We start from the raw sequence: 22,695 nt of genomic DNA on the forward strand, positions 1-22,695 counted from the left end.
CAGCTCGAACACTATCCTGGGGAACTCCTGTAGCGATGTCCAGGTACAGAGATGATCAATCTCCAACAACCACAACCATCTTCCTTTGTGCTAGCTATGGCACGGTGGCACAGTGGTTAGCACTGCTGCCTCACAGCGCCAAGGACCTGGGTTCGATTCCCAGCTTGGGTCACTGTCTGTGTGGAGTCTGCACATCCCCCCCCCCGCCCCCGGTGTTTGTCTGGGTTTCCTCGGGGTGCTCCGGTTTCCTCTCACACTCCAAAGATATGCGAGTTTGGTAGATTGGCCAAGATAAATTGTCCATTAGTGTCAGGGGGATCAGCAGGGTAAATATATGTGGTTACAGGGATAGAGCTTGAGTGGGATCATCGTCGGTGCAGACTCGATAGGCCGAATGACCTTCTTCTGCACTGTAGGGATTCTATTATTCTATGACTCCAACCAACAGAGAGTTTTCACCCGGATTCCCATTGACTTCAGTTTTGATAGGGCTTCTTGGTACCAGTCAAATGCTGCCTTGATATCAAGTCACTCACAATTCATCTCTGAAATTCAACTCTTTTGCTCACGTTTGGACCAAGGTTGTAAAGAGATGTTGAGATAAATAGCCCTGAGGGAGCGTTGGTGAGCAGGTTCTTGCTGAGCACGCGCCACTTGATAGCACTACTGATGACACTTTCCCTCACTTTGTTGATGATTAAGAGTCTCCTTGTCGGGGCAAGGGAATTGGCTGGTGATGTATTTGATGCATTGCATTTTATTTTCCAAAATTCTCCAGATTCAGGGAATGTTCCATTAGATTGGAAGATCGCAACTCTAACTCCGTTATTCTAAAAAGGAGGCAGACAGAAAGCAGAAAACTACAAGTCAGTTAGCTTAACATCTGTGGCATGGCAACATAGAAACTAGAAGAAGGAGTAGGCCATTCAGCCCTTCAAGCCTGCTCTGCCATTCATTTTGATCATGGTTGCTCATCAAATTCAATATCCTGATCCCTCCTTTTCCCCCCATATCCCTTGATTTGTTTAGCCCGAAGAGCTATATCTAATTTCTTCTTGAACTTCTGTGGTAGTGAATTCCACACATTCACCACCCTCTGGGTGAAGAAATTTCTCCTCACCTCAGGTAGACATCAAATCGGTGCAGGCTTGGAGGGCCACAGGGCCTGTTCCTGTGCTATACTTTTCTTTGTTCTTTGTTCTTCTGAAAGGTTTACCCCTTACCCTCAAACTATGACCCCTAGTTCTGGACTCCCCCACCATTGGGAACATTCTTTCTGAACCTACCCTGTCTAACCCTGTTAGAATTTTATAAGTTGCTATGAGATCCCCTCTCACTCTACTAAACTCCAGCGAATATAATCTTAACTAACTTAGTCTCTCCTCATATGACAGACCTACCATCCTAGGAATCAGCCCGGTAAACCATCGCTGTACTCTCTCTATAGCAAGGATATCTTTTCTCAAATAAGTACACCAAAACTACTTTTAATACTCCAAGTGTGTCCTCAGCAACACCTGATACAATTGCAGCAAAACATGTCTATCCCTAAACTCAAATCCTCTCGCTATGAAGACCAACATATCATTTGTCTACTTTACTGCCTGCTGTACCTGCGCGCTCACTTTCAGCGACTGATGCACGAGGACACTAAGGTCTCACTGAGTATCCACCTCTCTCAGTTTACACCCATTTGAGTAATAATCTGTCTTCCTATTACTGCTACCAAAGTGGATAACCTCACATTTATCCACATGATGCTGCATTTGCTATGCATTTGCCCACACTCTCAGCCTGTCCAAATCACACTGAAGCATCTCTGTATCCTCCTCACAGCTCACCCTCCCACCTAACTTTGTAACATCTGCAATTTGGAGGTAATACATTTAGAAAATGATGGAAGCTATTATTAAATGAAAGTTCAAGGCGATCAGGCAGAGTCAACATGGTTTTGTGAAAGCAAAATCAGATTGTGGGTAAAGGGGAACCAGTGGATGTACTTTACTTGGATTTCCAGAAGGCATTCAATGAGGTGCCACATCAAAGATTATTGTGGAAAATAAAAGTACATGGTAACATGATCTTAATGAATGGCGTAGCAGGATCAAAGGGCCAAGTGGCCTACTAGAACATAGAACATAGAACAGTACAGCACAGAACAGGCCCTTCAGCCCACGATGTTGTGCCGAGCTTTATCTGAAACCAAGATCAAGCTATCCCACTCCCTATCATCCTGGTGTGCTCCATGTGCCTATCCAATAACCGCTTAAATGTTCCTAAAGTGTCTGACTCCACTATCACTGCAGGCAGTCCATTCCACACCCCAACCACTCTCTGCGTAAAGAACCTACCTCTGATATCCTTCCTATATCTCCCACCACGAACCCTATAGTTATGCCCCCTTGTAATAGCTCCATCCACCCGAGGAAATAGTCTTTGAACGTTCACTCTATCTATCCCCTTCATCGTTTTATAAACGTCTATTAAGTCTCCCCTCAGCCTCCTCCGCTCCAGAGAGAACAGCCCTAGCTCCCTCAACCTTTCCTCATAAGACCTACCCTCCAAACCAGGCAGCATCCTGGTAAATCTCCTCTGCACTCTTTCCAGCGCTTCCACATCCTTCTTATAGTGAGGTGACCAGAACTGCACACAATATTCCAAATGTGGTCTCACCAAGGTCCTGTACTGTTGCAGCATAACCCCACGGCTCTTAAACTCCAACCCCCTGTTAATAAAAGCTAACACACTATAGGCCTTCTTCACAGCTCTATCCACTTGAGTGGCAACCTTTAGAGATCTGTGGATATGGACCACAAGATCTCTCTGTTCCTCCACAGTCTTCAGAACCCTGCACCTAACTCGTATGTTCATCTGATACAGTTTAAAAATAAGTTACTGTGACAATCCCCTGGTCGTCACACTCCGGCGCCTGTTCAGGTACACTGAGGGAGAATTTAGCACGGCCAATGCACCTAACCAGTCTTTCGGACTGTGGGAGGAAGCCAGAGCACCCGGAAATATTCAAGGCTGAGTTTGATAGATTTTTGATCAACAAGGGAGCCAAGGGTAATGAAGAGGGAGGGGGTGAGGGGTAAGGCATGAAAGTGGAATTGATGCCACAATCCAATCTGCCATGATCTTATTGAATGGCAGAGCAGGCTGACGTGAGGTCAATTGCTCCAGCGACATTGCATTCAGAAACTGATATCCATGGCTTTCTGCTCCCGCTGGCTTTTAAGTGTGTGCATCTGAAGAGCTTCTGGCTCCCTCCCGGGGCAGGACAACTCCACTCCTTTCCACCCCCTCCGCCAAGACCTCCAGCGCAGCATCCAAAAGCCTCCTAGCCCGCTGTCTCCCACCTTGCGCTACTCTTCAACATTTCAGGGGTCAGATTCACTTCCTGCACCACCACCAGGCCAGCATTTGCCCGAGCCACGGTGGGCCTTCCCTGTTCAAGGTGCAGCTTAGCGTTGAGTGGTGTTAGCCCCTCGCAATATTGACGAACCCGCTGCACAGTCAGTGCCAGGTGGACATTGCCGTCAGTGATGCCAGCAGACACAAAGTTGGCCTGCTGCTTGCATTGCAGTCGACGGATGGCGGTTAACTGCACAGTATGAGTGTTCGGCCATTTTTGGAGGGGACGGGAGATGGAGAAGGGGGGGGGGGTTGAATTTTGCACCCCTGTACTTTGAATTCTCAGAATTATCAATGGTGGCAACACTGAGTAAATGTCATTTGATAATCGTGTAATGTGAAAAAAGGCTTGGGCTTGAATTTGTGTTTCCAAATGTGTCCTTACTGGTAAATACTACGTTGAAAGCAAAGTAATGAAATTCCAAGGTGTACCAGAGCAGCTGGTTTATTTTGATCACTGGTAGATTGCACTATTGACCATATGTCAGACATGTAGTGATACAGTGATTGAATAAAAGAGTGTAAATAATCTGAGCGCAGAATTTAACTCGCGCTTGCTTTACTTATTTTTATACACCAGCCTTAGAAATTCTGTTTTTATTTGTTACCCCTTACATATTGTACATTTTTCTAGAAAGTCCAAATACATTTCTTTTTTTTTGTCTCCCAACTGCTTTCCCTGAGGTTAAATAACGCAAGGTGCCCTAGCCAGAGAGGCTGATGAAATATTTGTAGTGTAGATTAATCTGTTATCAGTTCTGTATGTGTGAAATGTGATGAAGATGACAGAGAATCATGCTCTGCAGGCCTGAAGTAATTTGTGAATGAGATATTTAGTTCTGTCTTGGACATCGCAGATCAGTTATTGGCGGAGGGGCAGCTGGAGGCAAAGCTCTTGGGAAGACTTATCGGAGCATATTTCATATGCTACCAGAATTGCATGAGAAGTAGGTAATGAATGAGAGTTTTATTGGAAAAAGCGCTTCAGACTGTTACATTCGCTGCTTATGCCGTTTCTATCTTGTACACTGGTTAACAGACATATATACAGATCATTGATACTGAGGCGTGTGTGACAGACCCAGGGCTAAAATAGCTTATTTTCTCAGTTTAGGGACTCTATTACTTGTACAGCGATGCTTACGAAAGGAGAATGATTGATAGCTGATTGATGAAGGAAATTTCTACATATTTGCAATCATTTGCAATCTTACACCAAGAGTAAGATACCAAAAGTGACGACGCGCAAGTTTCTGTGCTCAACATCATTTCAATTCTAAATGTGTGCAATTATCAGTTTTTATTATCTCCTTAATGCAGGGACTGCTGTAATACCACATGTCAAATGGTGAAAGATTGCTCCCACATTGGCTGGCGAATTGGTAGCAAGGGATTCAGGATTGTCACTCGAAGAACGAGTTAGAAGACTTTTTCCACATAAATGTCTGTTGCAATTCGAGATGCTTGGGCGGCACGGTAGCACAGTGGTTAGCACTGCTGCTTCATAGCTCCAGGGACCTGGGTTCGATTCCCGGCTTGGGTCACTGTCTGTGTGGAGTTTGCACATTCTCCTCGTGTCTGCATGGGTTTCCTCCGGGTGCTCCGGTTTCCTCCCACAGTACAAAGATGTGCGGATTAGATTGATTGGCCATGCTACAAATTGCCCTTAGTGTCCTGAGATGCGTAGGTTGGAGGGATTAGTGGGTAGATATGGGGGTAGGGCCTGGGTGGGATTGTGGTCGGTGCAGACTCGATGGGCCGAATGGCCTCTTTCTGTACCGTAGGGTTTCTATGATTTCTATGATTTCTATGAAAACAAGTGGCGATGGGGCAGAGACTAAATCATTGGGCGGGATTTTCCTGTCCCGCCCACCCCGAGACTGGAAATTCAGGCCCGAGGTCAACGGTCAATGGCCCATCAAATTTTCCGATTCTGCCCCGATGATTCCTGTGGAGGGCAGGACTGGAAAATTTATCCCATTATTTTAAAGGAAATTTGGTAATATCTGAAAAAGGAATAATAGAAAAGAATACTGGGAAAGGGCAGGAAATGGGAATGATATGCAGTTTGATGTACAGTTGAATACTGCCATCATAAGAACATCAGAAATGTGAGCTGGAGGAGGCCATTGGCCCTTTGAGCCTACTCCACAATTGAATAAGATCTCAGCTTATCTTCTACTTCCATTTCACATTCGCACACTCTCCCATACCCCTTCATACCCAAAAGTCTTTCAATCTCTGTCTTCAGCGTAGAATTATAGAATCGCAAGGAGCAATACTTTTCACTTTATACTAATACATGTGACAATAATAAATCAAATCCCTATAGTGCAAAAGGGGTCATTCAGCCCATCGCGTCTGCACCAACTTTCTGACAAAGTATCTTACCCAGGCCCCCTTCCCCGCCCCCTGCCCTATCCCCATAATCCCACACATTTTCCATGGTCAATCCATCTAACCTACACATGTTGTGATACCAAGGGGCAACTTAGCATGGCCAATCCACCTAACCTACACTTCTTTGGACTGTGGGAGGAAACCCACACAGACACGGGGAGAATGTGCAAACTCCACACACTCACCCGAGGCTGGAATTGAACCGGGTCCCTGGCACTGTGGGGCAGCAGTGCTAACCACTGTGCCACCATGCCTGAGCATCCACAGTCCTCTCAGATAGAGAATTCCAAGGATTCAAAACCATTTGCATGAAGAAATTTCTCAGTCCTTACTGGCGACTCCTCGTTCTGAAACCTTGGCCCCATGTTCTGGATTCCCAACTCAGGGAATCCTTTATTCTGCAATTATCTTGTCAAGCCCCTCTGAATTTTATATATTTCAATTAGATACAACACTCCAGGGAATATCGACGCAGTTTACTCAGTCATTACTCAAGGACAATCCCTTCATTCCAGGAACCAATCTAGTGAACTTTCATAGATTTCCCTCTAGGGCAGGTATGTCCTTCCTGAGATCAAAACTCCACACAAACACTCCTCCAGGTGTGGCCTCACCAATGCCCTGTCTAATTGAAGTAAGACTTTGTTATTCTTATACCACAATTCCTTGTAATACTATTTGCCTTCCTAATTGTTTCCTATACTAATACCTGCATGTTAACCTTCTAGAGTTCATGTATAAACACATCCAGGACCATTTGAATGCAAATGTTTTCTAGTTTCCCACCTTTAAAAAATATTATGCCATTTTTAATTTTTTTCTATCAAAGTGGATCACAATTTTTCACATTGTATTCATCTGCTACATTCTTGCCCACTCACTCAACCCATAGTGGTACAGTGGTTAGCACAGCTGCTTCACAGAGCCAGGGACTCGGGTTCAATTCCCAGCTTGGGTCACTGGCTGTGCGGAGTCTACACATTCTCCCCGTGTCTGTGTGGGTTTCGTCTGGGTGCTCCAGTTTCCTCCCACAGTCCAAAAGACGTGCAGTTAGGTCCATTAGCCATGCTAAATTTTCCCTCAGTGTACCCGAACAGGTGCCGGAGTGTGGCGACTAGGGGATTTTCACAGTAACTTCATTGCAGTGTTAATGTAAGCAAATTATTGACAGCAATAAATAAACTTTAACATTTAAAACCCGCCTACAGTTGCCTGCAGACTCTTTGCTTCTTCCTCACCGATTACCTTCCTGCCTAACTTTGTGTTGTTGTTTAAGTTGGATATGTTACACACAGCCACCTAATTATTCAGATAGATTGTAAGTAGCTGAGATGCAAGCACTGACCCTTGGGGTACATGCTAGTTACAGCCTGCCAATGCAACATGTCCCGGTAACTCAACATAAATCTCATGGGTTGAATTGCCTCCTTTGCCGTAGGTGTTTATATCTATGTATATGTCAGTTTAAAATTAATTTGCATGCTGAGAGAGAATGTTCATGATAATCTAAACTACTGAGGAGGACTGGGTGGTAGGGGGAGGTGGCGAATGGAGTCTCTGGGATTGAGATAGCTTCTAGATTATGGGCGGAATTTTCCCGTCCCGCCTGCCACGGGAATCATGGCGGTCAGGACATGGAACATGGAAAGGTCCGTTGACCTCAGGCAGGATTTTCCAGTCTTGGTGCGAGCAAAGCCGGAAAATCCCGCCTGGTTACTGGAATTTTACAGTCCCACCCGCCACGGGAATCGTAGCGAGTGGGGAAGGGGGACCATGCAAAGGTCCGTTGACGGAATTTTCTGATTTTGGGGCGAGTGCGGCCGTAAGATGCCACCCTATATGTCTGGCAGCAGAACCATTTCAAAATTAAGTCAGCCTTATGTGGCAGACCCGGCTATCAAGGACCTGAGTCAGAAGGGCTGCGATAGTCCAGGGGTGATCTACCAATGATTCTGGCTTACTTTTGAAAACTGAGGAATAGACCTGTCATGTGAAATGAGGGAGTAACTCGGATTCACTCTGGCTGGCTTCACATAAAGAGAGATAATGCCCAAAGGGCGGGCGATCCTAGCTGTACAAGTGGCAAAAGCTACGCAGTACATTCAGTTGGTACCCTGTATGTGTCTAAACCTGAGCTGTACCAATGGTTATGTTATGTTCACCTGTGCCAGAGCTCTCTCCACTTGACTATGTAGGCTGTGTCTCTATGGCGATAAGAGTGTGCACTCTTCATCAAGCAAGCAAATCTGGAGTTGGGAGTTCCTCCCATGCTTGATCCTAAGGTTCCTCCATATGTTGATGGGTTCCCACATGTGTTAGACACCCATCTGTCCATAAACAAAAACACTACAGGGTTTTATTGCATTAACACAAAAGTGCGGCAATAGAATCAGAGTTTGAGAGAGATACGTTATCACCAGGCAGAGAAAAACTGTGTGTGGAAATTTCAATGTCAGCACTGAAAATTATTCGCGGGACAATTGGTGGGGGCATTGAGAGGGCTGGGAGGATTATGGGCGGCACATATTGTCTCAGTAGTTTGGATTATCATAAACATTCTCTCTCAGCATGCAAATTAATTTTAAACTGACATATACATAGATGTAAACACCTACGCCAAAGGAGGCAATTCAACCCATGAGATTTATGTTGAGTTACCGGGACATGTTGCGTTGGCAGGCTGTAACTAGCAAGTACGCCAAGGGTCAGTGCTGGGCTTCAGCTACTTATAATCTATCTGAATGATTCAGGTGGCTGTGTGTAGCATATCCAAGTTAAATAACACAAAGTTAGGCAGGAAGGTAATCGGTGAGGAAGAAGCAAAGAGTCTGCAGGTGATTATAGACGGGTATTAAAGTTTATTTATTATTGTCACAAGTAGGCTTACATTAACACTGCAGTGAAGTTACTTAGAAAATCCCCTAGTTGCCACACTCCGGCGCCTGTTCGGAGCCCATTTCTGCTCATTCCTGTCTCCTGGACGAAGCTGTAATATTGCGGGTGGAATTATTCATTTGCTTTACAAGAACAGACAGTAAAATAGTGAGCTGGTATTCACTGTGACCCAGTGCTGAAGTGCACATCAGCACTGTGACCAAGTCAGTACTCTTTAATTTATGCACTGACTCCAGTAGCAGTCAAAAACCTGCTCATGCCTTGAACACTAAAAAGCACAACTGCATAAACCTGGACAAGATTTCTGACTAAATTAGTAGCTAAATATAAATGGAATTAATAAGTAGATATATCCTGTATTAATAAAGGCCCAAATTGTGCAGGGAGATCTCTTGCAATTAATATATTAATTTAAATTCTCATCAAGATCAATTTTTGCTGGTTTATAGGCTGCAAGTTAAAGCCCCTTTGTGCTTCTCCAGCTCTTCTGGTTTGTTCACTCATTCTATGTATTCTTTTATTTTGCAAAGTAAAAACGATCCAGCCTGTGATTGTTCAAAGTTCACCAAAACTTCTGCATGTCTAGTCGACCAAACAACATATTAAATGTTACTGGAAGCTATTTACTCACCGCCAAGTTTGTATCCCCTGAGTCACCCGCTCAGAAAAGCCTAACAGGAATGTTAGTTGAATCATATAGATTGCATAGAACTTGCAGCTTTGAATCAAATCATTCTGACCAGCTGACCTATGTCGGTATTCATGCTCCATCTGAACCTCCTCACATTCTACCACATCTAACACTGTCAGCACATATTTGTATTCCTTTCACCTTTATATATTGATCTAGCACCTCCTTAATTGGGCCTTGCTATTTGCCTCAAGCATTCCACTGGTAGCAAGTGTAGGAGAATGATCTGGCACATGTCGGGTTAACGTGGGACCGAGTACCGTACTGCCCACAGAGTGGTGCACGTGACTCACATCCAGGGTCACTTGAGTTTTGGACAGAGCTTTGTGTGTGAGCAAGCATGGAGATAGCTCCTGGCCTGTACCCTTTATGGCGGCACAGTGGTTAGCACTGCTGCCTTACAGTGCCAGGGAGCCGGGTTCGATTCCCAGCTTGGGTCAGTGTCTGAAGTTTGTGTGGGTTTCCTCCGGATGCTCCGGTTTCCTCCCACGCTCCAAAGATGCCATACTAAATTCCCCTTTAGTGTCAGGGGAACTAGCTAGGGTAAATGCATGAGGTTATGGGGATGGGGGCCTGGGTGGGATTGTGGCCGGTGCTGCCTCGATGGGCTGAATGGCCCCCTTCTGCACTATAGGATTCTATGATATATTTGTAAGTAGTTCTAAGAGTGAATAAAGACTTGCGGTTAACCTATGTGTGACTATGAAGATTTCTTCAGGCCTACTGAACTGTAACCAATAGCCTACAACAACTAGTTCCATATTCTAATGGGCATCTTACATTTATAACCTTGTTGGGCACCCCCCAGAGGTGGAATGATCTCTATTATCACCGCGTCAAACTCCTTCATATTTTTAAAGGCTTCCAATGATTCATCACTTGGCCTTCTCTTTTCTAGAGAAAAACTCCCCAGCCTGTTTAGTCTATCTTGATAATTATAGCCTATCAGGAAACTAGGGTTCAACTCACACTTTTCTAGGTAGGGTTTGGTCTCTAGAGTTGCAAGACCACAACCATGACAAACCTTTCAAAGTCATCTTATGTCAGTGTTAACCAAGGGTCTGGCCACAGGACATTCAGGAGCAAACCAACGCCTGGGCACCAATCCATTAGGACTTGGCCAAATTTGGGGTGCCCACCAGAGGGCAGGGTCACATAAAGATAGGCCTGAATTTGGCACATGTCGTGCACATATGATTGTTGGGCCCAAACACAGCCGCAATTTCGGCTTCTGGCTGCAATCACAACTGATGTGCAATTTCACATGGGCAGCCGGTAAGGGCCAGCCACCTTGAAACACAGGTTCAAGTTTCTGGCAGGAGCAAGAGCTTGTTGGGCACCGGGTCATGTTGGCACCCGAGATGGAGCTTTACATAGAGCAGAGGCAGCTCCCTCAAAGCTGACAAGAGATGGTGAGGAGCCTTAGGGAGCTTTCCAGGAGACAATCTGAAATTTGGCACCAGTTATGGCCTCCGCACCACCCATTGGGCATACCTGGCAGAAGGGCAAGGCCAATGAGTATTCTGCCCCTGCTTCATGGAGGAGTGCCTCTGCACTCCAGTGGAGGCAGTGAGCAGCAGGTGGGACATACTAATGCTATGGGATGGCAAGGGGAGGTCAGTGGACCAGACAAGCAAAGCCTGGTCACAGCTGCAGCCCAGGTCAGTGGACATGTTGTGGTACTCCACACATGGATCCAGTGCCACAAAAGGTTTAATCGTCATCTGCGCTTGGCAAGGGTACACTGCGGAGACATCTTGAAGGATGGCCATTCTTCGTGAGGCTCAGGGGCATATGATTCACAGTACCAAAAGGCACATATACTTGTACTAGCCAAGGCTGGGAGATTTACCCACTAGCCTTGGGTGCATAGAAGGATGTGGTGTGCAAATCTGACAGGTACCTCAGCCGGGTGTTTTGGGAAAGAGGAGGGGTGTGAGGCGGGTATGCTGTTGCAAGTAGCTAGTGAACTAATGAATGCACTTTTGTTGTACAGGATAAGAGAAGCCATAATGCTATTGAGTGCACATGAATGGGTGGTGGGATGGCTCATATTCACCAAGCACGAGATGGATGCCCTTGTGTTAGTGTGCAGGCATAGAGTAAGGTCCTCAGGTCATGGAGAGGCAGGGGTCTCAGAGGAAGGTAAGAGTATGGACAGATACGAGACAGGCAGAGAGTGTAAACAATGTAGGTATGTCTCGTCTCAGTGTCCCCAATGATCCTGCAATCACAATGCCATCATGAGGTAGTTGTCCAGAGGTTCACCAGCCCACCTAACATGAACAGTAGCTATGTGATACTGGATACAGACATAGCAGGTGAGCCAACCTGGAGAGGCAGCAGGGAACCTGAGAACATCTATCTGACATCCAGGAAGGAGGCGCTGATAGATGTATCCATGTCACACCCTCCCTGAGAACCAGCGTAGACACAAGCACGTTGGTTCAGATGGTAGTGCACAGTGGGAAGGGTATGGCACACTGGTATGAGGAGTTGGCAGAGGCAGAGAATGCCCCGTGTGCCAGCTTTTGGAGGCCCATTGCAGAACAAGACCACGCAGAGTCTGAGGCAGATAATGAGCCTTTGGAGTTAGCAACAGGTGTCAAATGCTGAATATCCAGCAGGATGCACAAAAAGATCTGGCAGAGATCCCTCAAGGTCTGCATGCCATGGTATCTGTCAGGGAGGAGTCCATGCGGAGTGTGAGCACTGCACTGGCCCTGAACACCAAGCGTGCAACCTCCTCCATTGAGAGAGCGGCGTCTCTCATGGAGAGCTGGATCCAGGAACAGAATCAGGGGCTGCGTTCGAACCTACAAGCCCACACACTAGCAGTGAACATCAGAGGCCACAGCCAGTGAGAGAGCTCACTGTGGCACCCAATCTCTCTGCTGGCTGCCCATCCATCAGTGGTGAGCAGGGGGGGGTGATCCAAACTGACCTCCTGCTGGTGGATGAGCTGCTGGCCATCTCTGCAGGACCCTCTCCAGGTACTCTGACTGGGCTGCAGCTCCTCTGTCGCCCTGCCAGTGACTGTGGTATCTGATGAGGCCACGATAACTGAGGTGTGTCCAGCCATGGCACTGCACCCTGCCAGGGAGTGCCCACTCACCCCCACCAGCCAGAGAACAACCGCCAAAGTCTTCAGGCTCAACAGGACAGCAGATTCAGCAATCTGCCTCCAATGTCACTGCCAGCGAGCGGGCAGGGGGGTGGTACCAAGACGTAGCACTCGCAAACATAAGTTGAAGGCATCATGTCACGGAGGGGGTTTTCACAGGTGAGATTTTTCATTTTGTCAGTGTTATGTATTATTCTTGTATAGCTGTTTACACTAGATTATGTTATGTTCCTTTTTTGTTACTCATAGAAGGAGATAAATATTGATTTTGTTTCAATTGCCTGAGTATCCTTCATGTTTTCCATTCGTGCAGGTCATGGCAATGACTTCTGCTAGATGTCAGGGGCTGTAAACATTATTACAGATGTTGGGATTCCACGTTGAGGTCATAGGATTGTCTCATCAAAAATGTTTGGTGAGGAGGTGGCAACCTTGGCAAGAGGGTGAAACTATGGCCTGGCAGCCTTGCCAATGATACATAGAATTGAGGCTGCCCAGATGCCCCTGCCTCCCTGAAGTTTCCTCATGTCTGCTTCCACATCCTCACTCTGTGCCTCCCGAGGCTCCTCATCAGATCCATCAGTTGAGTCAATCTCTGTGGCCTATGGAGCTGCCTCACTATCTTCATTCTCCATTGGGTCTCCCCTTGCCAGAGCCAGATTGTGCAGAACCCAACAAACAACGATCAGGAGCAACTCTGGAGGAGATTGCAATGCTCCTCCTTATTGGGTCCGGGCATCTGAACCTCATCTTCAGCAGCCCAATGGTCTTCTTAGTCACCGCCCTTGTGGAAGCATGACTCCTTTTGTATCTCTCCTCTGCTTCTGTCCTGAGGTACCAGAGTGGCATCATGAGCCACCATTTCAAGGGATAGTCTTTGTTACTTGTTATGATATGGAGAATGGTAATTGCCAGACTGCCCAAATCCCAAAGGGAGACCTGGACAAGCCGTCACAATGATTGGCAATTTGTATTTTATTACGAGAAGGTATCTGTGGTGTATTCAGGAAATTTCAAACCAATCTTGAAGATTTTAAATATTCAATTTAAAAATTCATTATGTAAAAAAAAGAAAAACTCAAACACGCAAGATTACATTTACACAGTTAATAGTAGTTCTACAAATAATACCCAAAAGATTTCCACAGGGTTAAACTCAAAATTAAACATCCTTTTAAGATGGCTGCAAACATTCAATGTGGCTGCAGGGGCAGTATTACACGGATTTCTCCCTCTTTCATTCACTACTGGAAAATCAAAGCTTGTGTCAAAACCTCTCAGACACAAAGCCTGTCTTTCCTGAGGGTGGCTTCAGTCTCCTTTCTTCACAGATCTGTTTCAGCCCATATCTGGAATTAAGAATCTGCTAATGACCATGAAACCATTTCCGGTTGTCAGAAAAACCCTTTTGGTTCGCTCACATCATTTAGGGAAAGACATCTGCCATCCTTACCTGGTCTGCCAACTGAACAAGGGCAACTAGGGCTGGGCAATAAATGCTGGCCAGCCAGAAAAGCCCATGTTTTCAAAGTTCATTTATTAGACTTACATTAACACTGCAAAGAAGTTACTGTGAAAATCCACTAGTCGACAAACTCCGGCGCCTGCTTGGGTACACTGAGGGAGAATTTAGCATGGCCGATGCACCTAACCAGCACATCTTTCAGACTGTGGGAGGAAACCGGAGAACCTGGAGGAAACCCACGCAGACACAGGGAGAACATGCAGACTCTGCATAGACAGTGACCCAAGCCAGGAATTGAACCCAGGTCCCTGGCGTTGAGGCAGCAGCGCCAACCACTGTGCCACCGTGCTGCCCAATGCCCCACAAATGAATTTTAAAAATGCTCTTCAGGATATCATGGTCATAACTATCTATCTAGCCTCCAATCTCTCTTTAAATATGTTTTCCCTTTTAATTTTTAAATCAATTGTTTCTACATCCTTTTATAAAGTTTCCTTTATCAGAACATACTGATCTGTCATATTATTTTTATAGCTAGTACTTTAGGATAAAAATGAACTTTAATACTTTGCTTTATGCACTTACGATCTTTACCAATTATGTATTTTCCTTTTGAAATGCATGACTTCAAGTCATGTCCCTTATCTTCTAATGCAAATTTCCATTTATGCTGCTCACTGTTCCCATCTTGTCCATCTCCACTTCAAAATACTTCAAACTGGACCTCAGGTATGTTGAGGTAGCTGGATAGAGTTACCTTCTGCAGGCTGTTCCACCTTGAACTCCCTGCCTGTGCCTCTCCTCCTACAGATGGTTCCCTGGGACTCTTCCCATGGACACTTGGCCTCTCCTCACTTCTGCCCCTCTCTTGCTCTTCAGGGGAGGTCCCACTAGTGGAATCTCCAAAGCCCATGTTCAGAAATGCAGATGGTACTTGCCAGAAATCCTCCAGCGGAGTTGGGAAAACCAACTTGGAACTTCCAATACAAACAGTTCAACAGAAACCAGACGGAAAGGTAATGGAAGCTCAGCAATAAAGCAGTAACACCTGAATTCCAAGCAACTCACTCAACCAATGATGCTCTTTTATCCCACCCTTTGGTGATAAAAGTGAAAAACAGAATGGCCACAGGCAACAACAGCAAAATGGCATGGGCAAATTGCCTTCAACTGGCCCCTAATTGCCTTAAGTGTCTGATTAATTATTGCTGGGCGCGTTTCGGACTCCCGCACGCAGCCGCTAACCAAAATATCTTGCAAGTGCGTGACGACATTAGGGTGCAAGCCCAATATTTTCTCCTAAGGTTTTACCTATTTCGGATTGAGTGTCCAACCACTCCTAATACATAAAATTCTGTCCATAATCTGATAAGATCTACTTTATTATTAATGCAGCGTGCTAACAGCCTATTTTGTCATGTCTTTTCCTAACTTTAATGCTTTGATTAGATCAGGATGGGAGGAGGTTGCACAGGGATGTGAATCAAAGAATCCCTACAGTGCAGAAGGAGGTCATTCAAATGCTCCAAATCTTCTTGGTGCACAGGCGTCCAAGATTTCTCCATCCAGTCCTGGTGAAAACATGTCAGGTTTGTACATTAAAATGCACTGCAGCAACGTATAATGTGATTAATAGTTTTTGTACCTTAATTCAGCTTAGAGGTAGCAGTTCAAGAAGCCCACCCCCACCTTCTCCAGGGCAATTAGGAGTGGGCATTCACTGCTGGCCTAGCCAGCGATGCCTAAATCCCATGAATGAATAAAAAAAAATTGACAGCAATTTTAATAACCTGCCGTTTTTACAAATTCCAACTTTCAGACAATCTTCATGCTGAATCCAGATAATTATTTTGGCTCTCCTGGGTGGAAAGGTTCACAACAGTTCAACTGGACACCTTTTCTTTTTTAATTAATGGAAGATTATTTCCAGAAAAAACCTTTGCAGACATTCAAGGTCATGTATCTAGCAGGTGAATCACTGTGTAAATTCTTCAACGTATATTGTTGCTGATTTATACTGTGATGTACTTAAATTGCTAATATTCATTGTTCTTTTGTATTCTCAGGGTGCGGACAGCATGCGTGGGATTAAATGAATGGCCGATCCCTTGTTGCTCTGGGAAGATGGTGGCAAGTCTTCAGGTGACGGTCTTCAGTTAGGTGAAGAATTCCACAGCTTTCACCCAACGATGCTAAAGGAACAATCTTGTATGTCCAAGTCCAGATGACTTGGAAGTCTAATTGGAGATGTTGGTGTTCACTTGATATTAGAAACCCTACAGTGCAGAAGGAGGCCATTCGGCCCATCGAGTCTGCACCGACCACAATCCCACCCAGGTCTTAGACCCACATATTTTACCCACTAATCCCTCTAACCTACGCATCTCAGGACTCTAAGGGGCAATTTTTAACCTGGCCAATCAACCTAACCCGCACATCTTTGGACTGTGGGAGGAAACCGGAGCACCCGGAGGAAACCCACGCAGACACGAGGAGAATGTGCAAACTCCACACAGACAGTGACCCGAGCCGGGAATCGAACCCGGGACCCTGGAGCTGTGAAGCAGCAGGGCTAACCACTGTGCTACCGTGCTGCCCCTCTCATCCTTTTCACTGGTATAGATAGTCGAACAGATCATCTTTTCTTAATTCATTCTTAGGATCTGGGCATTGCTGGCTGGGCCAGCACTTGTTGCCCATCCCTAATTGTCCTTAAACTGAGTGGCTTGCCGGGCCTTTTCAGAGGGCAAAGATAGATTGCTTTTCAGCTAAACCCTGAGTATTTGCTGTGGGTCCAGAGTTGTATGTCGGCCAGACCAGGTAGGAACAGCAGATTTCCTTCCCTAAAGGACATTAGTGAACCAAATTAGTTTTTATGACAATAAACAATCGCTTCATGGTCATCATTAGATTTTAAATTGCAGCAATTATTGGTTTCAGATTTCACCAACTGCCATGTAGGGATATGGGGGTAGGGCCTGGGTGGGATTGTGGTCAGTGCAGACTCGATGGGCCAGATGGCCTCTTTCTGCACTGTACGGTTTCTATGATTCTATGATTTGAACCTAGATCCCCAGAGCTTCTCTTGATAATTAGTCCAGTGAAAATACCACTAGACCTCAATGCAAACTGAATGGGTTGGTGCAATACATTCTGCGGCAACACCGTACTTAGTGGTATATGAAGTGAGTAGTGAGTCCAGTGACAGGGACACTAATCAAGCATCCTGCTGCGTCACTTAGCAGAGATGTGTGTCCTTATTTGCATTTCGTGTATTTTATAGTACAGAAAGAGGCCATTTAGCCTGCCATGTCCATGCCAGCTCTATGCAAGAGTAATTCACCTAATGCCTCTCCCCTACCTTTTCCCTGTAAGAGTAATTCACCTGGTGCACTCCCCTGTCTTTTTCCTGATAGTAGTCATGATGTGGAGATGCCGGCGTTGGACTGGGGTAAGCACAGTAAGAAGTCTCACAACACCAGGTTAAAGTCCAACAGGTTTATTTGGTAGCAAATACCATAAGCTTTCGGAGCGCTGCCCCTTCGTCAGATGGAGTGAAAATCAGATTTTCACTCCATCTGAAGAAGGGGCAGCGCTCCAAAAGCTTATGGTATTTGCTACCAAATAAACATGTTGGACTTTAACCTGGTGTTGTGAGACTTCTTACTGTTTTTCCTGATAACCTTTCTTCTTCTTATAACTATCCAATTATCTTTTGAAAGCCACATTCACAGACAGTGCATTCCAGATCTTAACCACTCGCTATATTCACAAAATGCTCCCTCAACCAATTACTTTAAAACAGTTATCTTCTGGTTCTTGGTTCTTCCACCAATGGGATCAGTTTCTCCTGATCTACCCGGTCCAGACTCCTCATGATTTTGAAACCTTGATCAGATCTTCTCTCAACCTTTCACTTCTCTCAACCTTTCACTTCTCTCAACCTTTCGCTTCTCCAAGAAGAGTAGCCCCATCTTCTCCAATCTATCCATGTAACTGAAATTCTTCATCCCTGGAACCACCCTCATGAATTCTTTTTGTGTGTTTCCTAATGCCTTCACATCCTTCCTGAAGTGTGGCGCCCAGAACTGGATACAATACTCAGGTAAGGGTTTAGCTGAAAATCAATCTATCTTTGCTGATTTGTATTGGTGGCAATGTATTGATGGTTCCAATTCAGTCCTTGGATATTATCAGGGAGATTTTTCAGGGTCTATTATGAAGTACAAAACATTCGGAAAGCTATCGGGTTGGAGAGTACACCTGTAAAGGCATTTGTCGCATTTTTCTCCAGCAATTTGAGTAGAAGGAAAATTTGATGGGTTCCATTTCATTAATGCACTGCATGATTTTCTAATGTTCAGATGATCCACTGCACCTGAGGACAGCCCCATGTACATTGTTACCCATAGCTTTTCCCAACAGACTGTTCTGTGACAGTTCATGAGAGTCAGTGGTATGGTTGTAACACCAGTCCTAATACTAACTGCACTTGAAGATTACTGAGGCAAACATTGTGAGTGAGAATGTTACGGTGCACTTACACACCACAAGCTTAACACTGACACCTTAAACTTGGTGAATGAATCGGTTATCAAGGCATGAACTGACTCCAAACAGAAGCGGAGTGAGGTTAGTTTCTTTAAGGAACCTCACACCATTTCGTTCTGGTGTCATGTCAATCCTGGCTGCATTTACACTGAAATGCGATGTTGTGTGAAACAAAAATATAAAATATACTTTATACAAGGCTGAAGGCAACCGGTGATGAGGGTACAATAGCATAGTGGTTATGTTACTGAACTGGTAACCCAAAGCTTCAGACTAACGAATTCTCCAGCCATCCCGCCGGCAGCACACCCCGCCACGGGTTTCCCGGCGGTGTGGGGTGATGTCAATGGGAATTCCCATTGACAGCGGTGAGACCAGAGAATCCCACCACTAGCAAACAACGCGCCACCTCCCACCGGCGGGAAACACGCGGCTGGGATGCTGGAGAATCTAGCCCCTTGCGTTTAACTAATTGAGAATGTGAATTTAATTTAAATAAGCTGATATCAATAAACACGTCTATGAAGCTGTTGGATTGTCAGAAGAACCCAACTGATTCCCTCATGTCCTTTTAGGGAAGGATCCTTGTCATCTTTAGCCAATTGATTGATATATGATGTCCCTTTGCACTAATGTGGTTGACTCTTAATTACTATCTGAAGTTCCTTCACTGTGGCTGGGTCAAAATCTTGGAACTCCCTCCCTAACAGCACTGTGGGTGTTCCTACATCACCTGGACTGTGGCAGTTCAAGAAGGCAGCTCACCACCACCTTCTCAAGGGCAATTAGGAATAAGCAATAAATGCTGGCTTAGCCAGCGATGTTCACATTCCATGAATGATTTTTTAAAACATTTCTTAACAAACCATTCAGTTGTATCAAGACACAAGCTGTTAAAGGAAAAGGCCCTACACCATCTTATCAGAGCAGCTAGGGATGGGCAATAAATGTTGGACTTGCCAGAAAAGCCCATATCCTGAGAATGAATTAAATATACGACCTAGTTATTCCAGTAATCTGTGGACAGCGCAGAGTCACTGAGCAGAAACTGATAGCCAAGTTCCGCACACATGAGGACGGTCTAAACCGGGATGTTGGATTTATGTCACATTATCAGTAACCCCCACAGCTTGCCTCCTGGACTTGCACAATTTCACAAGCTGTACTGTCTGGAGACAATACACATCTCTTTAACCTGTGTTGAATGCTCCCTCCACCCACATTGTCTGTACATTTAAGACCTGGCTGGCTGTAGAGATTTGCATTCTAATCAGTATTCTGTAATTTGATTTCTGTGTCTGTGCCCTGTTTGAGAACAGAGACCACTCCATCTGACGAAGGAGCATTGCTCCGAAAGCTTATGGTATTTGCTACCAAATAAACCTGTTGGACTTTAACCTGGTGTTGTGAGACTTCTTACAGTGTTAACGCACAGGGACTGTCTTTAAAATCTATTATTCGTGTCACAAGTAGGTTTAATTAACACTGCAATGAAGTCACTGTGAAAATTCACTAGTTGCCACACTCTGGCACCTGTTCGGGTACACTGTGGGAGAATTTAGCATGGCCAACGTACCTAACCAGCACGTCTTTTGGATTGTGGGAGGAAACAGAGCACCCAGAGGAAACCCACATAGACACAGGAAGAACGTGCGGACTCTGCACAGACAGTGACCCAAGTCGGGAATCGAATCCAGCTCCCTGGTGCTGTGAGGCAGCAGTGCTAACCATTGTGCCACCGTGCCATCTTTAATGTAGAACAACTGTTTCAGAGGCATTATTTTATCCTTGTGGGCAATAGCTTTGGTACCATTGCTCCTTGATGTTGATTGAGAACTGTTGCCCATTGGTGTGAATTAGGGGGTAATAATGCGGACTACTTTCTTACCGTTTAGTGAATCACATTTAGCATTTTGGCCCAAGGCTATGATAAAAATCTGCGACAAGTTTTTCTATGCAATGGAATAATAATGTGAAGAAATGAGTCAGTCCAGCTACCTTATCTTGTATCAAAATTACATTAGTTCCTGGATCACTGGATCCTGTCAGGTGTCACCTTGCAGGAAGCAATGGAAACATCATCAGAATCTCGAGAGGAGTGGGCATCCCTCGGTATATTAACCCAGAAGAGGTAGGGCAGGGACATGCCTGAGGCGCAAGGGATGTCTTAAAGAGTTAACCCCTTAGCCTACCAGGTGGACTTTATTTCACCAAAGACCGTCAATTCAATGGAAGGTTCGGTCTCACAAAGGGAGTCTGGTGGCAGCAACACCAGGACAGGGGGCTACCTGAGAAGCAGACAAATGGCTTGTTACAGTGAAAGTCAATGAGCATACCTCCCGACAGAGTGAGGAACAAAAGGCTGCTTACTGATCCGGGCATCTGATCTTGCTGCATGCTACTCGGAAATGAGAAAATCTTGGTTCATTCATACCTGTCCAGCTTTTAGCACTGGGAGGTCTGATTGTTGTGAAATGTCATGCGTACAGATTTAATGCATATCTATGTACCTCCAATCTTCTGAAACAAGAAAATGCTCCATCATTTTTCCCTGTGTACTCTCCATTCTCGGGGAATTAAACGAGTGCGGAGAGGTGTACAAAAACCAGCAGGCAAATAGAAATATGAAATCAAAAGAGAAACGGTGATTGGACAAGTTGATTGGAGAAACAGGAGAAATAGGGGAAAGTGCAGTGAAATTGGAGCATAGGAATTGAACGAGATGATACAGCTGTGAATTAGATTGAAGAAGAATTGTGGAAAAATAGCGTGCATTGCAGGAAACTGAAGCACCATGCACAGTGAAAGTAATGCTCTGTATACTCATAATGCAGAATCTATGATTACAATCTTAATTTGTACCATTCATTGCACATTATACTGGAGCTTCACAATGGTACCTGGAACTGTTTCCTTTGGTATGTACAACATGTTCCCAGACGTCCTTCAACTACCTCAAGGCTTCAGTTGAAAGGTTCTAAAATGGATGGAAATCTAGCATTTGCACTGTGCATGCACAGATTAGTTCTTGCAACAGAGAAATACACACCAAGGCAGGCAATCAGCCATTGTCCCTGTTGCCGGGTCACTATCCGGGATGCCTGTCCTGTAGACACGTGTAGATGTGGCTGTAAAGCGAGCAGAGGATTAGGTTCAGGCCATTTCTAGAGCCTTCCTATAAAGAATGATAACGAGGTGCCAGCTCATGTAGAACTGATTTTTCTCCCTGGCTAACGCAAGGGTGCTTACCCAGTTCTGCCACGTCTACATCTAGCTGGCTGAGGTCAGCTAACTCAGTGAGCTAACTCGGAGATCAAAGAATTAAGTCTGAGGTGAATTTATACGCGGAAGCACTGGCAGAGTGGAGTCACACGCAGTTTTGCATTTAATTGGTCCTCTGCTTTTACGTTTCCCCAATGTTGAGTCATTTATTTAAAATGATGGCGGTTAAGTGCTCGATAAGGGACACATCCCCGCATCTTCAGAAATTGAGGGAGGGGAGGAATTTATGAGAGACCACATCCAGAAACTTCTCAAGGGCTGTCTGTCCAGAGACATCAGAAGGAATAGTGAATAATTTTAGCACACTGCTGTTTGCAATCACTTTAGATTCTTGTGTGAAATAACAGGGCATATTCTGTAAGGTTGTGTAACTGGCACGTGGTGCTTGGCAAGATTCCAGGTCAGCATATCAGGGCTTTAATATTACAGACAGAACTCAGAGGTCTGATCACACCTAGCAAGGCTACACACTGATAGTACAACCTCCCTGACTTTATCCTAATATTGGAAGAGATCATTGAGTAAACACGTCTATTTATTAGTCACAAGTAAGGCTTACATTAACACTGCAATGAAATTACTGTGAAATTCCGCTAGACGTCACACTCTGGCTCCTGTTCGGGTACACTGAGGGAGAATTTAGCATGGCAAATGCACCTAGCCAGCATGTCTTTCAGACTGTGGGAGGAAACCGGAGCACTCGGAGGAAACCCACGCAGACACGGGGAGAACGTGCAAACTCCACACAGACAGTGAACCAAGCCGGGAATCGAACCCAGGTCCCTGGCGCTGTGAGGCAACAGTGCTAACCACTGTGCCACCGTGCCACCCATTATTAGATAAATAATGATCTATTAATGAAATAATTATCAG

The sequence above is a fragment of the Mustelus asterias genome, chromosome 19, assembly GCF_964213995.1.
Source record: "Mustelus asterias chromosome 19, sMusAst1.hap1.1, whole genome shotgun sequence".
NCBI lineage: Eukaryota > Metazoa > Chordata > Chondrichthyes > Carcharhiniformes > Triakidae > Mustelus > Mustelus asterias.